This window comes from Typopeltis vanoorti, chromosome 3, assembly GCF_054136105.1.
Source record: "Typopeltis vanoorti isolate ZY-2024b chromosome 3, IOZ_Tvanoo_1.0, whole genome shotgun sequence".
NCBI lineage: Eukaryota > Metazoa > Arthropoda > Arachnida > Uropygi > Thelyphonidae > Typopeltis > Typopeltis vanoorti.
In genome coordinates this window covers 94,601,833-94,618,130 of record NC_143551.1, presented here as the reverse complement: position 1 = coordinate 94,618,130, position 16,298 = coordinate 94,601,833, and the positions used below count along the sequence as shown (strand labels likewise).

General features: G+C 35.7%; 1 protein-coding gene across 1 annotated transcript in view; it reads left to right on the top strand.

The window, feature by feature from the left end:
* The window catches only part of LOC150108394 (protein cereblon-like), a 293,909-nt gene that overhangs the window by 114,036 nt on the left and 163,575 nt on the right, over positions 1 to 16,298 (top strand). The gene's annotated exons all lie outside the window — the stretch shown is intronic.

The following is a 16,298-nucleotide window of genomic DNA, read 5'->3' as shown; positions in this document are numbered from 1 at the left end:
ACTCCTCACGCATCCTATCTTGAACACCACGGATCATTGAGTCGCCATACATTATACCTCTTACCATTCCCTCTCTCCTATTGTTTCCATTCTCTCTTCTTCTTTCATTCCCATAGGTCTCTCTCTCATTCCCTCTCCTCTACTGCTATTCTCTCTTCTAGCATTCCCATACCTCTCTCTCCTCTTCTAGCACTTCCATACATCTCCTCCTACTGTTTCCATTTTCTCCACTTCTGGCACTTCCATATCCCTCTCTCATTCCGTCTCTCCTACTGTTTCCATCCTCTCGTCTTCTAGCATTCCCATGCCTCTCTCTCATTCCCTCACTTCTACTGTTTCCATTCTCTTCTCTTCTAGCACCCCCCCCCCCCCCCCCCCAATACCTCTCACTCATTCCCTCTCTTCTACTGTTTCCTTTCCCTCCTCTTCTAACACTCCCAAAATTCTCTCTCTCCCCTACTCTGATTCTAATTATCTAACTGGTTTTGGGCAGTCGGAATGTTAGTCAATCAGCACAACATTATCTGCAGAACAGAGATTATTTATGTGGGTTTGTCTTGCTGAATCTTCAAGAGTTATTCCATACGCGTTTCATGTGAAGTCTGAATACATAATCAAGGGTAATAATGAAAACATATGGTGCCAGGAGTCTCTCTGATGAACTCCACTAGAAATAGAAAAGCTCTATTTGTATGCGAAGGTTTCTGTGGTTTATCAGTTCATAAAAAAGATTCCGGTAATTGGACCACATGTTTATTAAGCTAAAAAAAAACAAAAAAACTGACAAGTTTTGTAAGTTGTTTGACTTATATCTTCAGGGGGTCAAAGGTAACTAAAAGTTTAAACACAAGAAATGAGAAATTACTCAAAATAATTGATTATATACATTTGTGGCCGTCTAACTATTATTAAACTGAATATCCAAATGTAGATTCAGTGCGGTGCTAAGTTTGAACAATGCTGGATGCTGCCATGTTCTGTTGTTCACGCTCACATTGTCCGAGGTCTGACTTGGGTATATTTTTTATCAATGCTGACCAAACTTGGTGTAGAATTATACCCTGGTTTTGTTACAGTGCTTTGGAAGTTTAATCATGTTTGCAGCTTCCTTAAATTTCCTTATGTAACAATTTTTTTCAATGTAAACATGTTTGTTTTTTGCCAGAGTACATTATGGCCGGTGGAAGTTGTATGGTATGCTAGGCCTGATTTGTGTTCTCTTCTTTTTTGTACATCTTTTTGGTGTTTGTTCATGCAAATTTCCCCAGATCTTCCCGTCTGGCCTACAGTTTTGAGCAATTTCTCATTTCTTGTGTTAAAACTTTTAGTTACCTTTGACCCCTGAAGATGTAAGTCAAACGACTTACGAAACTTGTCGGGCTTGTTTTTTTATTTTCATTTATTTCCTGTGGCATCTACTATGTAGGCCAGATGGGAAGATCAGGGGAAATTCGTATGAACGAACACCAAAAAGACGTACAAAAAAGAAGAGAACACAAATCCGGCCTAGCATACCATATAACTTCCACCGGCCATAATGTACTCTGGCAAAAAACAAACATGTCTTACATTGAAAAAATGATTACATAAGGAAATTTAAGGCAGCTGCAATGCTTAAACTTCCAATGCAGTATAACGAAAACCAGGGCCTAATTCTACACCAAGTTTGGTCAGCAGTGATAAAAAAAATATACCCAAGTCAGACCTTGGGCAATGTGAACGTGAACAACAGGATGTGGCAGCATCCACCATTGTTCAAACTTAGCACTGCACTGAATCTACATTTGGATATTCAATTTAATAACAGTTAGACGGCCACAACTGTATATAATGAATTATTTTGAGTAATTTCTCATTTCTTGTGTTTAAACTTTTAGTTACCTTTGATCCCTGAAGATGTAAGTCAAATGACTTACGAAACTTGTCGGGTTTGTTTTTTATTTTCATTTAGCTTAATAAACATGTGGTCTAATTACCGGAATCTTTCTTATAGAAAAGCTCTGTTATCTTACCCAGTCCTGCCTGATCTCTTTCAAGAAGCACTCCCATCCCTCCCCCTTACCTTCAGTAATACTGAGATATCCAAAAGTAATCAGATTTCTTTACTCGGACTGACCTGCACCTCCAATCTTTCCTGGCACAATGATATTTCAACTATAGCTTCTGCAGTTGCCAAAATCTTGGTGTACTTTTTCGGATAAGACACATCTTCACAGCTGCTAACTCTATACAAAATCCAGATCCACCCAGCCATGGAATATTCCTCCCATATTTGGAGTGGCCCAAAATCCTCTCTAAAATTGCTTGATTCTATCCAGAAGAGGGCAGTCTGGCTAATTAATGATCCCTCTCACAAGTGTTCAGTTTCTGCCTTATGCTCTTCTACAGATACTTTCATGGATGGTGCTCTGCTGAATTGGCCACTGTTATTCCTCCACTCTCCTCCAAAATCATTAAAATAAAAGCTACTGCTAACCAACATCACACCCTTTTACAGTCCACCTTGAAACACACCAAACCAACTTCACTGCCTCTTCCTTTATCCCATCTACTTCTCTCCTTTGGAACAATCTCTCCCCCCCCCCCACTCTGCATTCCCCAAAGATTGCAACCCTCAGCTGTTCAAGCAAAATGCAAACAGATTCCTCCTTTCTTCTATTCTTCTTCTTCTTGCCCATACATGGCATTAATGTGCTATAGGTCTTTCATGCATGGATCAGATATGTATATTATATAAAAAAAATCTCTCCATTCAACATTACTATTCCATGACAATTCTGGTATGGTTCTGCTGTTGCTTCGATTTGATTCGAAGGACCATACCTTTCTTCTTTGAAGAAAGGTATAGTCTTTTTATTTCTACAACATGCAGAATTTGTGTGTGTGTGTGTGTGTGTGTGTGTGTGTGTGTGTGTGTGTGTGTGTGTGTGTGTGTGAATGCATGGGAAAAAGAATTTCAGATAGATTCCGAAAGGGTTCTACAAGATAATACATATATATATATATATATATATATAAAAAAAAGAAAAACTTAAATGACTAAAAGCCAAGAAATTACATAATTTATTTATGTCATTTCAAGGTATGCCACAGTAACTGAAATTGGTCTTTTGATTGAATTGAAGGCTTTTGAGAAATCTGTGAAGTTTAAGATTAAGGGAAGGTTTTTATTCTCTTGCTCCTAGCAACCTTTGAAGGCAGTAAATGTGTTCAACAAGGCCTCTTTATACTCTTTAGAATTATTAATATCATTTTCTTAGTATATTTTATTGTACTTAATATTTACCTTTGATCCTTCTCCTTATACTTGCCTCTCTACTCTGTTTACTTTTACCTTTGTAATATGACACCTGTGGGGATACAATAACATTAATGTCTTAAATATGCATGTAAGCATATAGAGAAAGTTGGTTACTTGACTGTATGAGTACTTGGTTCAGTCTTAACCATTGTTCATATTTTGTTATTGTATTTTATCACGGCAGTCATTCCTCTGGCTGGTTTTATCTAACTCATCATAAATTTCCTGATATGTACCCCCAAGGGGTGTTCAGGTTACTGAGACGGCACTGCCTGATTAAGTTCACATTATTATTTCAGATATTCTCCTATCATTAATCTCCTATCAACAATTTTCCTCAAAATCAATATTACTTGTGAGCACTCCAATATTGTCATATCTAACATTTCGTGCTTCTAAGGCACTTCTGACTTAAACTCAAATGCATATGATGGTACAGTGTCATGAGATTTATCTAACTTATTAAATGTATTCTTGCATTTTTCTCAAGTTTTGTATACCTGTGTTGTAAATACAGTTAAATTATTAAAAGAACATGTAAGACCACAGTAATAACTTTTAATTAATAAAGGTACAGATATTTCATACTAAAACTAATAGTACATCTTCAGTGTCACACAAACAGTTATAGGAATGGAATACAAGTAACGAACATTCAGTGGATCGCCTATTAAAATACAATTGTTGCCGTGTGCTAGGAAATGATAGAAAATAATGATTAATTAATATTTAAGATAATTGGTTTTTTATTGATTACATAAAATAAAAGTCTCCCAGATCTTCGAGAGAGAGAGAGACAATCATTTCGATTTAAATTTGGTCGGTGTAAAATAGCTTCACGACTTTCTTTAAAAAGGCGTTCATATTTGAACCTGCATCTATGGAGGAGAATAGCTTTATCCCACTTGGATATTATGAGTGGTGTTAATACTGTATTGTGCTAGACCAGACTTCTGAGGTTTGTTGTATTCAATATAATATTGATGTTCTTTAATTCTTTTTTTTTTTTTTTTTCTTTTCAATCTTAACCATTGTTCATATTTTGTTACTGTTTTTATCATGGCATTTTATCAATCCTCAGGCTGGTTTTATCTAACTCATCATAAATTTTCTGATATGTACCCCCAAGGGGTGTTCAGGTTACTAAGACAGCACTGCCTGATTAATTTCACATTATTATCAATCTCCTATCAAATCGGTCTTGGTTGCTCTTCATAAGAAAGGCAGTGCTTTAGAATGCACCAATTACAGAACTGTTGCATTAATTAGTCATCTTGGCAAAGTGTTGATGAAAATACTAACAGAACACCTGAAGGGGGCATATGGAGGGGGCTTCCGGATGTGCAAACTGGATTTCGACAAGATCGAAGTACAGTGCAACAAATACTCACACTAAGAGAAAGCTCAAAGAAAGAACAAAATGATATATTGCTGTTTCGTGAACTTCCAAAAAGTTTTTGATAATATTGACCAAAATATAACATGGGCTGTCTTGGAATCCTATGGTGTGGACAATAAATTGATCCGCCTGCTGAAAGATAGAAACAACCATGCACAATCAAAAAGCAGGATAGCAGGTGAGACTGGAGATTGGTTTGCCACTAGTCAAGGCACAAGACAAGGGGACCCAATATCACCAATCATCTTCATCACACATCTAGGAAGAACACTAGATAGGATTAAAGAAGAAGGTAGAGGTATTTCAATAAATGGTATGAGAATAAACTACCTCTGCTTTGCAGATGACATCGTCCTGATTGAAGAAGACGCAGCAAGGCTGGAACAGACATTGCACACACTATACACAGAAGAAAAAGGATATGTCTAAATGTCAACTTTGAAAAAAACTAAAACAATGATATTCGGACAACAGGAGTTACTGAACAGAGTTACAATAGACAGATTTCAACTGGAAAATGTGGAACACTTCACATATCTTGGATGCCACATGACGCATGACTTGGACCCCAAAAGAGAGATAAAAATTAGAATAGCCAGAGGCAACAACTATTTTAAAAGCCATAGACAAAATATGGAAGAGCCGAGCTATAAAGATGCAAACTAAACTGCGCATTGTAGAAACCTGTATCTTCAGCAGCATGCTCTATGGATGCAAGGCCTGGGTACTCCTGAGAGAATCTGAAAGGAGGATATTGGCATTTGAGAGGAAGTGCTATAGAAAGATCTTGAGAATAAGCTGGATACAGAAAGTGAACAATGAGGAAATCTATAGACGAATACAACCAAATGACCAAAAAGACGAATATAATATTGATGTTCTTTAATTCTTTTTTTTTTTTTCTTTTCAATCTTAACCATTGTTCATATTTTGTTACTGTTTTTTATCATGGCATTTTATCAATGCCATGATAAAAAAAAAACTTGATCCAAAAAATAATCAAAAGGAAACTACATCTATTTGGCCATATATGTAGAATGAATGATGAGAGAAAACTAAAAACATTGCTGTTTGGAATAATTGAAGGAAAGAACAAAAGAGGAAGACCAAACGGAGAATGGGGCGATGACATCGTCAAATGGTGTGGAAACTCTATACACAAACTGAGTCATTTTGCACAAAATAGAATGCAATGGAAGAATCATATCAAGATGGCAGCAGACACCTATGGGCATTGGAACCATGGTTGTTGATGATGATGATCAACAAGGAAATGGTAGAAAAAAATTTCCTAGGAAAAAAAAAAAAAAAAAAATTAAAGAACATCAATATTATATTGAATACAACAAACCTCAGAAGTCTGGTCTAGCACAACACAGTATTAACACCACTCATAATATCTAGGGATAAAGCTATTCTCCTCCATAAATGCAGGTTCAAATATTAACACCTTTTTAAAGGAAGTTGTGAAGCGGTTTTACACCGACCGAATTTAAATCGAAATGATTGTGTCCCTCTCTCTCTCTCTCTCTCTCTCCAAGATCTGCAAGACTTTTATTTTATGTAATCTATAAAAAAACCAATTATCTTAAATATTAATTATTATTTTCTATCATTTCCTAGCACACGGCAACAAATGTATTTTAATAGGTGATCCACCGAATGTTCGTTAATTGTATTCCATTCCTATAACTGTTTCTATGACATTGAAGATGTACTATTAGTTTTAGTATGAAATATCTGTACCTTTATTAATTAAAAGTTATTACTGTGGTCTTATGTGTTCTTTTAATAATTATACTATGCCACAGGTACCTCTAAAAATAAATTAAAACAGTTTTAATATAGGTACATAAGTTAACATACTTTAAAAAAATTGAAGATGGAAACTTAAACTTATTTATTTGTAATGAAATAAATTTATCATGTGTTTGTATAGTTATTTATAAACGAGTATGCCTATGATCATCATCAAATTCCTGCCATGTACCCTCAAGGGGTGTGCACGATATGATAGTACTACATGAAAAACTTATATCATTACTAACTTCCTATGTACAATTTTCCTCCAAATCAGTCTGTTAATTGTCAAGACTCCAACATTATCAGCTCTTATATTTCTATCGTCTAAGGCACTTTGTACCGTATCAATCCACCTATATCTTGGTCTTCCTCTGGGTCATTTTCCAGCCAACCTGGCAGAGAACATTTGTTTTGTTAATCTTTCCTCGTCCATTCTATTTAAGTGACCATGCCACCTGAGATTAGCTCTGCTAACGCATTCCTGGATGCTGACAATGTCAAGTTCTTTCCTAATATCCTCTTTTTTATATGATATTGCCATTGATGCCATCTGTTCACGCCTCTAATCTTTCTCAGGACTCTTATATCTGAGGTCTCTAGTCTTTGGTCACGTGTTTACTTCTGACCCAGCTCTCAGATCCATAAGTTAAAACTGGTTTGAACACTGCCTTGTATACAGCTAATTTAGTGTTTTCAGATTAATTTCTCTCTTATTCCATATGAATTTATTCAATTGACTTCCTACCATACCAGCTTTGTTGATTCTGTTGACTATTTCCATATTTAATTTACCATCTTCACTAAAAATTGTGCCTAAGTAGATGAAATGTTTTACTTGTTCCACAGGTTCTCCATTCACAACACAGTTGACATTTTCAATGATTCTGCCTATTTTCATTGTCTTTGTCTTTTTAATGCTGACCTCCATACCATATCTATTACAACAGTTATTCAATTTAGTCAGGGAATCTTGCAAACTTGCAGTGGATTTATTTAGAAGTATAACATCATCTGCATAAAGCAAAGAGCTGACATTAACATCTCCAATTTTGATATCATGTTTAATACCACTTTCCTTCATGCGATCCATATAGATAATGAATAACAGAGGGGATAATGTACATTCTTGTCTCACACCAGATTTAACATTAAACCATCTTCCTGTACTTCCTTCAATTCTAACTGCTGACTTACAACTCAAATAAAGACTAAGTATTTATTGATATAATGTCCCATTGACACCGTATAACTGTAGCATATTGAATAGCTTCTCTCTTTGCACCTTGTCATATGCCTTTTCCAAATCGATAAAACTTAAATACAGATCTTTGTTATGTTATATTCCCATAATTTCTCAACTATTTGCGTAAAGTGAAGATCTGATCCTGACAGCCTCTATTTGACCTGAATCCAGCTTGTTCTTCACCAAGCTTTTCTTCCACAATTCTTCTCAATCGTTTCTCAAGTATACTTGCATATATCTTGCCAGGAACACTCAATAGGGATATACCTCTGTAATTCTCACATGCAGTTTTATTTCCCTTTTTATATATGGGTACTATGAGAGCTCTACTCCAATCATTAGGAATTCGTCCCTCTGTCCAGGCATTCTGAACTATGCAGTGCAGCCACTGTAAGACTTTTATACCACCATACGTCAGCATTTCTGGTTGAATATCATCTACTCCTGCTGCCTTTCCACATTTCAAGCCTTTGATGGCTTTTTCTACTTCAAGTATGGATATGTATTCCTGACTGCATGCCTGGTCAGTGTTTTTTATCACTGTGCTGTCATCACTGCTTGTTTCATTTAGCAAATTTTCAAAGTGATTACTCCATTCTTCAAGGATATCTTTTTCTCTCGTTTTCATTTTACCTTTATCATCTCTAACTCCTTTTACAGCACTCTTTCCTCCATTCCTAACCTTCTTCAACAACCTCCAGAATATTTTGCCACCTTCTTGATATTTATTTTCTATGTTCTTGCCAAAGTTCTCCCATGACTTTTGTTTAGTTAGTTTTACACACTGTTTAGCTTTCTTACATTTGCCTCTGTATTCTCTAAGAGCACAAGCTGACTTATTTGCCAGGAACTTTTGATATGCTTTCTTCTTTTCCTTCACTGCCTCTTTAACTTCCTGTGTCCACCATGGGTTCTAATTTTTCTATCCTTGCAGACAACTTCACCACATGCCTCTCTAGCTGAATCAATCAGGGTTTTCTTTAAGGCTTGCCACTGAATCTCCAAGGTTTGGTTCCTGTTCTCAAACTCTTTCATTTTTTCTTCAATAAGCTTTGTGTATTTTAGTCTACAGTTCACATCTGAGAGTTGCTCAACTTTTATTTGCTTTAAAACTTTCTTACATGTTATTCTTTTCAATATGAAAATCAGTTTTATCTTGCTCAAGACTAAATAGTGATCACTTCCAATTTCAAATCCTCTGTACACTCTGGTGTCCTGCACCAGGGAGAAAACATCACTATCAACAATAACATAGTCAATGAGACTTTTCTTATTCCTTACCTCTTCTCTCCATGTGAATTTGTGCACATTTTTATGTTGGGACATGATGTTAGTAATAACCAGTCCATGTCCTGAGCAGAAATCCAATAGGTATTTGCCATTATTATTAGATTTGGTCTTTTCTCCAAATTTTCCCAAAACATTTTTGTATGTCTGACAATCACTTCCTACTCTGTTGTTTAGATTCCCAACAAGGACCAACTTTTCCTTTTTCATTGTGTCAGTATCTTTCTCTAGAGCCTCAAAAAATTCCTCCACTTCTACCTTAGTAGAACCTTCTGTGGTACCATAAGCACAAATAAGTCTCATTGTCAAGTTCCCCATTCTGATATTTGCCCAAATCACTCTACTTGACACTGCCTGCCATTCAAGAAGATTAGCCTCGTATTTTGTGTTGAATACTATGGCTACTCCTTCTTTTCCTTGATTGTGATTGCCTGTGATATGTAGGTGAAAATTTTACAGCTAATAAATTTATTTCATGTAAGTTCAAGTTTCCGTCTTTAATTTTTCTAACAAATGCAGTTTATATTGTAAACTGTATTTTTTTTTTATCTGCCTTTCCACCAGTGAAAGCGTATATTTTATCCTTTATAGTTATATATTTGTTAGTGTAATATTTTTAACTTTGGACTTGACTTGATAGTGCACAAAGAAAATCAAATCAAAGCATTAACATATGTCAGTTGCTATTCAAATTTAACAATGTCAGAAAAATGTTGTTTTTTTTTAGTGTTTCCACTTGTGGTATTTTTCAAACTGTTCAACAGTTATTTGTGTGTTAAGGTTTAAATGCTAGGAAAAACTCATGATAAAGGTTTAATGGAATGAAACAGCACTTAGATACAATTTGAAGTATTTAATTACAGCTAACAGAATCAGTTGGGAAAAAGTCCATCATGCTAAAGAGAAAGGCTGTTTTTAGAATCTGCTGCTGCTCTTAAAAATCAGCCTAATTTAAATAAATATGATCGCATAAAACTTCCCAAATGGAAAATACTAATACTTCGAGATCCCATTTTTCATCCTATGCCACCAAATGGTGTTCATAGAGGGCATCCCACCCCACCTAATTAGGACCCTAGTCTTTCTTCCACTTGTTTCAGTTAATGTGCGTGTGCGTGTGTGCATGTTCTTCTTCTTCTTCGTCTATGATCTCTTATGCTTTTAAGCATCGAGATTTTGCCGAAGAGATTTCCATGCCGTCCTGTCCAAGGATTGTTGTTTTCTTCTTTCCCAGTTAATTCCCTCATCATCATCATCATCATCTTCAAATTCCTGCCATGTACCCTCAAGGGGTGTACAGGATATGACAGTACTACATGAAAAAATTACATCATTACTAACTTCCTATCTACAATTTTCCTCCAAATCAGTCTGTTACTTGTCAAGACTCCAACATTATCAGATCTTATATTTCTATCGTCTAAGGCACTTTGTACCGTATCAATCCACCTATATCTTGGTCTTCCTATGGGTCGTTTTCCTGCCAACCTGGCAGAGAACACTTGTTTTGCTAATCTTTCCTCTCCCATTCTATTTAAGTGACCATACCATCTGAGATTAGCTCTGCTAACGCATTCCTGGATGCTGACAATCTCAAGTTCTTTCCTAATATCCTCATTTTTAATATGATATTGCCATTGATGCCATCTGTTCACGCCTCTAATCTTTCTTAGGACTCTCATATCTGCGGTCTCTAGTCTTTGGTCAAGTGTTTTACTTCTGACCCAGCTCTCAGATCCATAAGTTAAAATTGGTTTGAACACTGTCTTGTATACAGCTAATTTAGTGTTCAGACTAATTTCTTTCTTATTCCATATGAATTTATTCAATTGACTTCCCACCATACCAGCTTTGCTGATTCTGTTGTCTATTTCTATATTTAGTTTACCATCTTCAGTAAAAATTGTGCCTAAGTAGCTGAAATGTTTTACTTGTTCCACAGGTTCTCCATTCACAACACAGTTGACATTTTCAATGATTCTGCCTATTTTCATTGTCTTTGTCTTTTTATTGCTGACCTTCATACCATATCTATTACAACAGCTATTCAATTTAGTCAGAGAATCTTGCAGACTTGTAGCGGATTTATTTAGAAGTATAACATCATCCGCATAAAGCAAAGAGCTGACATTAACATCTCCAATTTTGATATCAGGTTTAATACCACATTCCTTCATAATGTGATCCATATAGATAATGAATAACAGAGGGGATAATGTACATCCTTGTCTCACACCAGATTTTACATTAAACCATCTTCCTGTATTTCCTTCAATTCTAACTGCTGACTCACAACTCAAATAAAGACTAAGTATTGCTTGATATAATGCCCCATTGACACCATATAACTGCAGCGCATTGAATAGCTTCTCTCTTGGCACCTTGTCATATGCCTTTTCCAAATCGACAAAACTTAAATACAGATCTTTGTTATATTCCCATGCTTTCTCGACTATTTGTCGTAAAGTGAAGATCTGACCCTGACAGCCTCTATTTGGCCTGAATCCAGCTTGTTCTTCACCAAGCTTTTCTTCCACAATTCTTCTCAACCGTTTCTCAAGTATACTTGCATAGATCTTGCCAGGAACACTCAGTAGGGAAATACCTCTGTAATTCTCACATTCTGTTTTATTTCCCTTTTTATATATGGGTACTATGAGAGCTCTACTCCAATCATCGGGAATTCGTCCCTCTGTCCAGGCTTTCTGAACTATGCAGTGCAGCCACTGTAAGACTCTTATACCACCATACTTCAGCATTTCTGGTCGAATATCATCTACTCCTGCTGCCTTTCCACATTTCAAGCCTTTGATGGCTTTTTCTACTTCAAGTATGGATATGTATTCCTGACTGCATGCCTGGTCAGCGTTTTTTTATCACTGTGCTGTCATCACTGCTTGTTTTATTTAGCAGTTTTTCAAAGTAATTACTCCATACTTCAAGGATATCTTTTTCTCCTGTTTTCATTTCACCTTTATCATCTCTATTTCCTTTTACAGCACTCTTTCCTCCATTCCTAAGCTTCTTCAACAACCTCCAGAATATTTTGCCACCTTCTTTATATTTATTTTCTATATTCTTGCCAAAGTCCTCCCATGACTTTTGTTTAGCAAGTTTTACACACTGTTTAGCTTTCTTACATTTGTCTCTGTATTCTGTAAGAGTAAAAGCTGACTTATTTGCCAGGAACTTTTGATATGCTTTCTTCTTTTCCTTCACTGCCTCTTTAACTTCCTGTGTCCACCAGGGAGTTCTGATTTTTTTATCCTTGCACACAACCTCACCACATGCCTCTCTGGCAGAATCAATCAATGTTTCCTTCAGAGTTTGCCACTGAATCTCCAAGGTTTGATTCCTGTTCTCAAACTCTTTCATTTTCTTTTCAATAATATTTCTGTATTTTAGTCTAAAGTTCACATCTGAGAGCTGCTCAACTTTTATTCGCTTTAAAACTTTCTTACATGTTATTCTTTTCAATATGAAATTCAATTTTATCCTGCTCAAGACTAAATAGTGATCACTTCCAATTTCAAATCCTCTGTACACTCTGGTGTCCTGCACCAAGGAGAAAACATCACTATCAACAATAACATAGTCAATGAGACTTTTCTTATTCCTAGCCTCTTCTCTCCATGTGAATTTGTGCACATTTTTATGTTGGAACATGGTGTTAGTAATAACCAGTCCATGTCCTGAGCAGAAATCCAACAGATATTTGCCATTATTATTAGCTTTGCTCTTTTCTCCAAATTTTCCCAAAATATTTTTGTATGTCTCACAATCATTTCCTACTCTGCTATTTAGATCCCCAACAAGGACCGACTTTTCCTTTTTCATTGTGTCAGTTGCTTTTTCTAAAGCCTCAAAAAATTCCTCCACTTCTACCTTAGTAGAACCTTCTGTGGGACCATAAGCACAAATAAGTCTCATTGTCCAGTTGCCCATTCTCATATTTGCCCACATTACTCTACTTGAGACTGACTGCCATTCAAGAAGATTAGCCTCGTATTTTGTGTTGAATACTATGGCTACTCCTTCTTTTCCTTGATTGTCACTGCCTGAATATAACATTTTGTATTTATTGCTCAGAAAGATCTCACCAGTTTTGGTCTTTTTTGTTTCAGTCACCCCTATTATGTCGATCTGGTACTTATCTAATTCCTCAGCTAGCTCCATTTCTTTGCCATTCAGGCTTCTTATGTTGATAGTACCGATCTTTAACTCTGGTGATTTTGAGTTGGGGTTTGTTTTCAGATTTGTTCCAGTAGCTGACTTTTCGCTGTTCGCCCTGGTTCCCTGGCGAAAACAACGGGGGCCTTGTTTAACCGGGCGACGCCCCAGCCGGCATGAAATTTTGTCATGTTGTACCATCATTCTATATTTTGGGTTTAACCAATAAGAATACAATTTGGTCGGCTAAATCCCAAATTGCCAGCCCATCCTCGTCCGTTCAGTATCCAAGTAGATACCCAACAGGGTGCACCACGAGAAGGTGAGGATTGGACATTAGGTCAGAAGGTCGGTTCTCCGCATTCCTTTAAAGGCTATGTGGAGGTCTCCTTTCTTTTTCCTATTTTCTGGCTTTCATATACAGTTTTTGCTATTCTTCCTTCTTCCATTCGATTAAGATGTCCAAACCATCTCATTTGGGCTTGTGTTATGAATTGATTCAGAGATGCAACTTGAATGCTGTCTCTTATGATTTGATTTCTTATTCGGTCTAGTCTTGTTTTTTTGTGCCACTTTCCTGAGAAATTTCATTTCAATTGTTTGTAGTTTATTTGTGTTTCCTGTTGTTAAACACCATGACTCACAACTGTATGTTAATGTTGGTAGAAACACTGAACGGTACACTGCCATTTTGGTATTTTGGGTGACTTCTTTCTTATCTAGGAGTGGGCCTTTCATTGCATAGAATAGCTTTGTTTTCTCTCTTATCCTGTTGTTAATTTCTGTGTCTAGTCTAGTCTACCATCTTCTTGTATATATGATCCCAAGTATTTAAAGGAGTGGACTTGTTCCAGTCTAGTCTACCATCTTCTTGTATATATGATCCCAAGTATTTAAAGGAGTGGACTTGTTCCAGTTGGTGCTTCTCTATTTTTATTATGTGTTTTTGTTAGTTTCTAGATATGATCATTGTTTTAGTTTTATTTATATTTATGGTCATATTCCTTTTCTTTGTTTCTTCATACCAAATGTTGATATTGTACTGCAGATCTTCAGCTGTATTTGCTAGAATCACTACATCATCTGCAAAAGCCATGTGTGAAATCCTGGTTTCTTTCAGTTTCCTGTATCCTAAGTGGAACTTTTTTGTTTTTGTTTGGCATGCCTTTAAAATTTCATCCATTACTACGATGAAGAGAAGAGGGCTGAGGATACAGCCTTGCCTCACTCCTTCATTTGTTTCAAATTCTTTTGATCTATTATTACAGGTTCTTACATAATTTCTATTACTTTTGTAGAGGCTTTGTATGGCTGCTATTAAGTTATCTTGTATCTTGTTTTTCTTTAATGTTTGCCATATTAAGTGTCTGGGAACTTGGTCAAAGGCCTTTTCAAAATCTATAAAACATGAATGTAGTTCTTTTCCATATTCCAATGTTTTCTCTGATATTTGTCTAAGACTGAAGATAAGATCCTGTGTGCTTCTATTTTTTCGAAAGCCATATTGCATTTCATCCAGTGTGTCCTAAGCCTCGCTTCTAAAATGCGGGTATGTAATTTTCCTGGAACGCTTAAAAGCAAAATTCCTCTATGATTTTCACATTTGCTGTTGTCTCCTTTCTTAAATATAGGGATAATTTTCTTTTTCCATACAACATTGAGTAGGTGTAAAAGAAATTTTATGGCTTTCGTTCCTAAATTCTTTACCATTTCTGGTGTTATTTGGTCATGGCCTGCTGATTTGCCCAGTTTTATTTTATTTATTGCTGCTAACAGTTCATTTGCATGAATTTCTTCACTCTGATCTTCTATTTTGCTTGTGTGTTTTGCTCTTAGGGTTATATTTTTTCTGTGTCCTGCATCTTCTAATAATTCTTGAAAGCACTGTTTCCATCTTTCCATGATGTCTTCGAAATTTGTGAGTAACTTTCCATCCTTATTTTTGATAAACTTTATGGGGCATTCTTTCTCTGACCTCATTCTTCTTAAAACATTATAGAAGAGTTTTTGGTTTCCTTTAAAATTTTGTTCTAAAGTATGTCCAAAGTCTTCCCAGCATTTTCTTTTCTCTGCTTTCACTAAGGTTTTAACTTTATTTCTTTGGTTGTTGTATAGTTCTCTATCAACCTGCAGCTTTGTTATATATCTCTTCCAAAATTGCTTTTTCTTTTTAATTTCTTCTTTTAGTTCTTCAGTCCACCAGGGTGTTTTATGTTTCTTCTGTTTATTATTTAATGATACACCACAAATTTCTTTGCTTGTTTCTAGAAGAAGTGTTTTGAACCTGTACCATAGGTTTTCTACCTCTTGGTCTTCATATATCTCTTTTTCTACTTCTTTCATCTTCTCTTCTATTTTACTTTTATACTCAATGGCTGTTTCTTCTTTCTTTATTTCCTTGCTACTTTTTCTACATTTTTCAACTTTTATTTTATGGATTGTTTCCAATACTAATAAGTAGTGGTCACTGCCTATTTCAGGACCTCTGTAGACTCTTGCATTTTGTGTATACTTCCAGTACGATCTGCTTATGATGGCGTAGTCGATTATAGATTTTTCATTTCTGTTGGGCTCTTCCCTGGTAAACATAGTATTCGCTATTACTAAATTATTTGTAAGGCAAAGATTTATTATTCTTTCTCCATTATTATTCCGGGTTATTTCTCCTTGTGATCCCAACACTTGTTTCGTTTCTTCATCTACTTGATTCCCTACCTGGCCATTAAGGCCTCCTAGTAGTATGATATGCCCTTGAACTTCTTCAATTGTTTTTTTGTAAGAGTTCGAAGAATTCATCTTTAATTTCTTTATTGGCATTATCGTTTGGGCCATATGCAACAATTACAGTGAATACTTGGTTGTCTGATTTAAAATCTATAGTGATTGTCAAAACCTTTCGTTTATTAGTTGCCATTTAGTAATATATTCTTTGAGATCTGGTTTAATTATGCAAGCTATCCCTTGTTTTCCCCATTCTCTTGGGTTTACCCCTGAATAGAAAAATATATACCCATCTTTCATTTTCTGGCAACCTTGACCTTTCTTTTTTGTTTCTGTGACTGCTAGCAAATCCAATCTTGATTTTTTAAATTTAT